Source organism: Bos grunniens, chromosome 5, assembly GCF_055505025.1.
Source record: "Bos grunniens cultivar Pamir isolate PY7600 chromosome 5, Bosgru_T2T1.0, whole genome shotgun sequence".
Classification (NCBI taxonomy): Eukaryota; Metazoa; Chordata; class Mammalia; order Artiodactyla; family Bovidae; genus Bos; species Bos grunniens.
Window position 1 is genome coordinate 66142520 of NC_141169.1, and position 7833 is coordinate 66150352.

Consider the following 7833-nt stretch of genomic DNA (forward strand, 5'->3'; position numbering starts at 1 on the left):
GGAGAAAAAAACCTCACAGTCCAAACTAAGAAATAGACACACCTTTATATACTAACTACACATAGAAATTCATGAACCACACTTTGGCTTGAGAACCTATTATGAAGAATAATCATAAATGTAATGTATGGAAGACCCTAGACTGCCTTCCTGACTGAAATCATTAACTCCAAACAGATGTGGGCTGATACAGAGCCATATAGAAAGAAGTCCAGGTTACTACTACATCTTGAAGCTCTCAACAGTGTAAAAAAGTAAAGAAAGGCAAACACATGGTTACTTGATGTCTATGTGTGTGTGTTCAGTTGCTCAGTCATGTCTGACCCTTTATGGCCCCATGGACTGTAGCTCTCCAGGCTTCTGTGCCCATAGAATTCTCCAGGAAAGAATGCTGCAGCAGGTTGCCATTTCCTACTCCAGGGGATCTTCCTTCCTACTCCAGGGGATCATCTCACATGCTAATGTGTGTCATCTCACACTCAGTTGGCAAGTCAACTGAGCGACTGAACTGAACTGAATAAACAAAGACCCCCCCCCCATTCAAAACATGAAATTATCTTTGATAATGTAGGAAATATGACCCAACTAAAAGAACTTTGTAATCAAGTACCCATCTACAATGGCCTTATCCTTTTCTACCCTCCTTTCTGTTGTTCAACTCCTCCAAGGCTGTGTCTACTGTCACTTATTCTTAAAATATCCTCTGTGATAGACTCACCTGGTGGTCCAGTTGTTAAGAATCTGCCTGCCAATGCAAGGAACACAGGTTTGATCCTTGATCTGGGAAGACTGCACATGCATGTCATGGGGAAATTAAGCCTGTGTACCACAGCTACTGAAGCCTGCCCGAGCGCTGAAACAAGTGGAGCCAAAAACAAAAAGCAGTACAGCCATAAATAAATAAATAATTTAAAAAAATACTGTGGCTCTTAAAAAAGACAAAAACAAAAAAACCTGCTCTGTGGCTTATCTGTATCAGGATCATGTGGGAGTGAGGATGAGAAAATCTGGCTTGCTGGAGCCCATTCCAGACCTGATGAATCAAGATATGTAAGGACGGGGCCTGGGAACCCGCATTTTAGACAACTGCCTCCTCCTTGACTCATAATTCATATGTACACAAAGTCCCCACTGTGGCTAATACTACCTGTGTCCTTGAAGCCCCTTCAAGGGCATAAGTGCCCTCCTCTGAATCCCTGAATGCTGCTTGTCTTCTGTAAATTCACTTAGAGCACTGACTTCCCTCTCTCTGTTTTTCTGTGACTTAGAAGAGAAATGCACAGCTGAACTCTAAGTTATATTCTGCAAGTCTTAGGATGTGGTCTTTACTTAAGGTTTTAATTTCACACTAAAGTGTAAAATCAGTACATTTGTAAATGTGAAAAATCTAAAATGCCAAAGAATGCACAAACTACCACACAATTGCACTCATCTCACACGCTAGCAGAATGATGCTCAAAATTCTCCAAGCCAAGCTTCAACAATACTTGAACAGTGAACTTCCAGATGTTCAAGCTGGATTTGGAAAAGGCAGAGGAACCAGAGATCAAAGTGTCAACATCCGTTGGATCATCAAAAAAGCAAGAGAGTTCCAGAAAAACATCTACCTTTGCTTTATTGACTATGCCAAAGCCTTGGCATAGTCAAGCCTTGACTATGTGGATCACCACAAACTGTGGAAAAATCTTCAAGATATGGGAATACCAGACCACCTGACCTGCCTCCTGAGAAATCTATGCAGGTCAAGAAGTAACAGTTAGAACTGGACATGGAACAACAGACTGGTTCCAAATAGGAAAAGGAGTACATAAAGGCTGTATATTGTCACCCTGCTTATTTAACTTATATGCAGAGTACATCATGAGAAATGCTGGACTGGATAAAACACAAGCTGGAATCAAGATTGCAGGCAGAAATATCAATAACCTCAGATATGCAGATGACACCACCCTTATGGCAGAAAGTGAAGAAGAACTAAAGAGCCTCTTGATGAAAGTGAAAGACGAGAGTGAAAAAGTTGGCTTAAAGCTCAACATTCAGAAAACTAAGATCATGGCATCTGGTCCCATCACTTCATGGCAAATAGATGAGGAAATAGTGGCAACAGTAGCAGACTTTATTTTGGGGGCTCCAAAATCACTGCAGATGGCGACTGCAGCCATGAAATTAAAAGACGCTTACTCCTTGAAAGAAAAGTTATGACCAACCTAAGTGAAAACTGAAGTCGCTCAGTTGTGTCTGACTCTTTGCAACACCATGGACTGTAGCCCACCAGGCTCCTCCATCCATGAGATTCTCCAGGCAAGAGTACTGGAGTGGGTTGCCATTTCCTTCTCCCATGACCAACCTCGATAGCATATTAAAAAGCAGAGGTATTACTTTGCCAACAAAGGTCCGTCTAGTCAAGGCTATGGTTTTTCCAGTAGTCATGTATGGATGTGAGAGTTGGACTGTGAAGAAGGCTGAGCGCCGAAGAATTGATGCTTTTGAACTATGGTCTTGGAGAAGACTCTTGAGAGTCCCTTGGACTGCAAGGAGATCCAACCAGTCCACCTTAAAGGAGATCAGTCCTGAGTGTTCATTGGAAGGACTGATGTTGAAGCTGAAACTCCAATACTTTGGCCACCTGATGTGAAGAGCTGACTCATTTGAAAAGACCCTGATGCTGGGAAAGATGTGGGAGGAAAGGGGGATGACAGAGGATGAGATGGTTGGATGGCATCACTGACTCAATGGACATGAGTTTGAGTAAACTCTGGGAGTTGGTGATGGACAGGGAGGCCTGGCGTGCTGTAGTCCATGGGGGTCACAAAAAGTCAGACTGGTCTGAGTGACTGAACTGAACTGAACTAACTGATTTACAATTGAGTCAGTTTGCAAGTTCCAAGTTAATGTATGAGAAATATTCACAAATGATTACTGGATAAATAAATAACCAACTTATCTTCAAAGTGCTACTTGTTTTGTTTTCCTCAATTTAGCATTGGTTTTAATTTCTATATTTTAATACAACTCTTGCAGTCTGAGAGCAACATTTGTTGCTCTATGCCTTTGGCCAAATAAAGTGTACAACAGTTAATGCTGTTTCTTTAAAAACATCAGTATCAGTCAATGACAACATCCATTGACAGGGATGCACAGTATTTTTCCACAAACATTTCTATCAATAAGGGTTTCTGAGGTCGTTCTTTATGCTGCCTTTTATGTTATGAAAAGAAGAGCCAACTTTTGTTGAGTGCCTATTATTGCAAGGTATTTATTATGTCAGGTAGTGTCACACAGTTAAGAGTATAGACTGGAGATAGATTATCTGGGTTCAAATTCTGGATCTGCTACTTTGGAGCCCTGTGAGAATAAGCAAGTTATTTAAATTCTCTGTGCTTCAGTTTTCCCCTCTATAAAATGGAAGTAGTAAGACCATCTTGTAGATTGTTAAGATGACCACAAATTCTTTACCTCCCTCCATCCCTGCATCTGCATAGATGTGGAATCTGTTCCTCCATCCCTTCAGTCTGGGTTGGCTCTGTGACTTTCTTTGGCCAATGCACCATTGGCAAGTGTGACACAACATCAAATGTGACAGATGCTTGTAGAGCACTTGTGGAAGCAGAGCACCTAATGGAATGGCATCTGTCTGCAGATGCAGTAAGCCCAGGTGAGGCCAGCAGAAGAACCACCCCACAGAACCCAGCCCAAACTGCTGACTCTAAATCATTTACTTCCTAACCATGTCTATTTCCTTCCTGGAATCCTTCCTCTGTGCACTTTAAAATTTGGTCTTCCACGGGGTTTTATTTTTTTTCTAATACTATTGTTTCTCTATAGGAAATCTCAACTACTTTCACATCTCAATTACTACCCACATGCTTACACCTCTCAATTTACATTTCAGTTCCTACCTCTTTCCTGAGTGCCCCACAGCCAACCATCTAAAGGACATCCCAAACCCAGCATGTCCAACTACAAAGCTACCACTTTGCCTTACAATTCCCTTTCTTCCTGTATTCCTATTTCAATTACTAGTTTCATTTGGTAGCCTGGGTTATAAAGCTAAAGTCATTCAGACAGATATCAAAATTCTTTATTCTGCATCCTACCAGCTCTAAAATCCATCCTTCTCCTCTTCACCTCTGTGTTTTTGCCTTAGTTCAGACTCTGGTCATCTTTCACCTGACTTTCAACCTTCTAACTGACCACTAACTCTAGAATAGGGGTTGCAAACTGAAACATCCACTGGTGCCAAGTACATAACTTAATTAAATAAAGTAGGTCAGGTGTAGATATTTTGGTGTGGTGGTCAAATGGAAAATTCATACTTTATCTAAAGAACTTCAAGATCTTTTTAGTAGGAGCATAACTTGGACTGCAAGATTTAGCAAATAAAAATTCAAGACATAATGCAATATTTGGGAAATACTTACACTAAAAATTTACTCATTGTTTATCTGAAATTCAAATTTAATCAAGTGTTCTGTACATATTCATACCCTATTCATACACTTCTTCCAAGATAAGGAGGAGGAAGGTAGAGATGACTGACAATACAGACAGAGGAGTTGAAAAGTTTGACTATATGGGACTTCCCTGGTGGTCGAGTGGTTAAGACTCCATGCTTCTACTGCCTGGGGAACAGTTTCAGTCCTTAGTGGGGTAACTAAGATCCCACATGCTGCACAGCACATCTGCGGTAGAAAAAGTTAGGCTGTTGACTCAGGAAGGTCCCTGGTGAACCTTCAGGGATAAAAAAAAGTCAAAACAGGAAGAGAACTAGTAAAATTGTTATCAGTTTGTGTAGTGAATTCTGATTTGTTGTGGGTTGAATTGTGTCCCACCCATCACCCATCCCCTGCAAATATCTTTTCGAGTCCTAAGCCTCAGTCCCTGTGAATGTGACTGTATTTGGAAATATGGTTGTTACAGATGTAACCAAGTTAATACCAGCCCTAATCCAGTGGCTGGTATTCTCATAAGGAGAAGGAAATTTGAACACAGAGAGGAGAATGCCATGTAAAGATGTGGGCAAAGATTAGAGTGCTGCAGCTACAAATCAAAGAATGCCAGCACTGATGGCCACCAGTAGAAACTAGGAAAAGGTAATGAAGAATTCTTCTCTAGAGCTATTAGAGGGAGCATGATCCCTCTGACACCTTAATCTTGGACTTCCAGCCTCTAGAACTGTCAAAGAATAAATTTCTGTCTGCAGTCATACGTTACAGCAGCCCTGGGAGACTACACCATAGTAAACTAATTGGTCTAACTCTTTCCCTCCAAAATCTCCATGGTTACAGAGGATGCTTTTGGCAAAGTTTTAGATATATGATTGCTCTGAGACAGGGACACCAGAAATTAAACCAGCAATGACAGCTGAGCCAATGTCCCTTCCCCTAGATCGTTTGGAGGTTCTTAAGTAACTGGACCTCAACTATGTATGGCAATCTGTCTGTCCATATAAGGTCTGGAGACTCAAAATCAGTCCATTGGCAGAGATGTGACCAGCCCTGATAGCAAATGAGTCCCTGGTTCCAATTTGTCCCTGGCTGAGGCCCATCCCATACCTCTGCCCTTGCTTTTCTAAGATGACCATTTGCCATTACAATAGACTCTCACTTTTCACTTCAGTTCTATTGCCTGCTACCAGAAGACCCCTCCCATACAGTCTATAATTTCCTCTGTGGGGAATGGGTAAGAGTCCATCTAGGCAGACATACTAGTCTGTTAGGGCTGCTGTAACAAAATAAAACAACTGCATGAGGCTGCAGTCCAAAATCAAAGTGTTGGCAAGGATGGCCCTTCTTTTTTTTAAACTGTGCTTGGTCTTCAGTGCTGAGCATGGCTTTCTCTAGATGCAGCCAGAGGGGGCTACTCTCTTGCTGCAGTGCGAAGGATTCTCACTGTGGAGGCTTCTCTTGTTGTGGAACACAGGCTATAGGACACATGGGCTCAGTAGTTGTGGCACCTGGGCTTAGTTGTTCTGTGGCATGTGGAATCTTCCTGGACCAGGGTTCCAACCTGTGTCTCCTGCACTGGCAGGCAGATTCTTAACCACTGGAGCACCAGGGAAGTCCCAAATCTTTAAACTTTTTATAAAAACATCAGTCATATTGGATTAGGGGCTGTCCTAATGATGTCACTTTGACTCAGTCACCTCTGTAAATACCCTTTCTCCATATGAAGTCACATTCTGAGATATTGAGGACTGGGACTTCAAAATACTCAACATATACATTTTTAAGGGACACATTCAGCCCAAAACAGCAGGAGATCCATATGAGATGAGAAGTCCTGTGACATTTGCAAAAATGTATTATGTTACTTTATGTGCAATGGTCAAACAAAAAGCATGTTATTTTTGGCAGTGGCTTCCACCTTGTTTTCAGGATATGGCTGGGATTCAGGGCCAAAGAAAACTGTGCCAACTCTAATTTTACTAAAGACTTAAGCACAGAAACTTGGTTTAATCCCCTCTGCTTCTCTCACTGCCCAGTGAAACATCAGTGCTCTCCAAATACCCACTTAGACTCTGAGGCCACATTTTTCAGCTCACAAAGTTTGACTTTGTTAGGTCACCCTATTTGATTTTACCACTATTTCAGGTATCAATGATTTTCAAACTATTGAATATGCCAATGAAGGAGAGGCTGCTTGCTGTTCAGGCAGGACTTTAGAAATTACTTTCAGGGCCAGGCGTAGGAAAGGGATCCTAGTTGTTGGGGGCCAGCGTGAGGCACTCCGCCCATGGCAAAGGTCATGAGGAAGGAGGCTCGACATACAAAAAGGCGGGATCGAGCCTCAGGAGTCCCCTGGAAATCCTCGAGCATCTACCCCTATAACCAGAGCCTGCCTACTTTACTACTTTGTGCTCTCACTTACACCTCTGACTTTACGGGGGGCTGTCCCCCACCACCTCTTTTGGAGAAGGAGTTAACTGAGAGCTCCAGTTAATAATAATTCCTGGGCGTGATAAGAGTGTTTTAACCTTACAAACTCCTCTGAAGTTTCTCTAGCCTGCCTGACAGGCTTGTCCAGCCACATGTGATTGCTCACAGCCTCCCAACTGTGAAGGCACGAGATGCTTTAAACCTTCTAAAAACAGGTTCTTTAGAGAAGTTAGAAAATTATTAGTATAAGTATAGTGGGCTGATTAGAAATTATATTGGTGAAGGGTTTTTCATTTGTTGAGCCAATGTTTACTGCTAAGTCTCCACTTCCCCTGCCCTTATATACATTAATGAATATACAGAAGAAATAAGTATTAACCTTTGATATAAATCATGTTAGACCTTAGGCCAAGTAAATTCTTTCCTTAACTAAAACCCACTACACCCTCACCCTATAGGAATGTAACTTTATTTGAGTGACGTCTGTTTTAAGAATAATCGCCCCTGGAGAAATAAGTATTGACTGACCACTGTCACAAGGAGAGGGTCATAAATTGTCAGCAGGCCCCCCTGGCCAGAAGATGATGTAACACCCCTAAGACCTCTGTATACATTTGTATGAAGCACCTGACTTTAATAAAAGTCAGGACTGCTGTCCCCACGTGACTTGTGTATAACATCTCAGTGTATAAAAACAGACTCTGGAAAATAAAGAATTGGGATCAGTTCCTCGAAAGACTGGTCTCCCCATGTCGCGCTCTCTCTCACTCTGGCTGAGTCTCCATTTGGAGCGCGGAACCCGCCAGCTTACTAATTATGCCTGGGCTTCTAAGATCCAACCGGGGAGGCCTCAGTGTCTCCTCTCCTTCGGGAGAACGGAAGGACGCCTGCGGCCTACATAAGTGGTGCAAGCTTCTTGTCTTGAAGTTTTATTGGTCTCCCACGTAAACCAAGC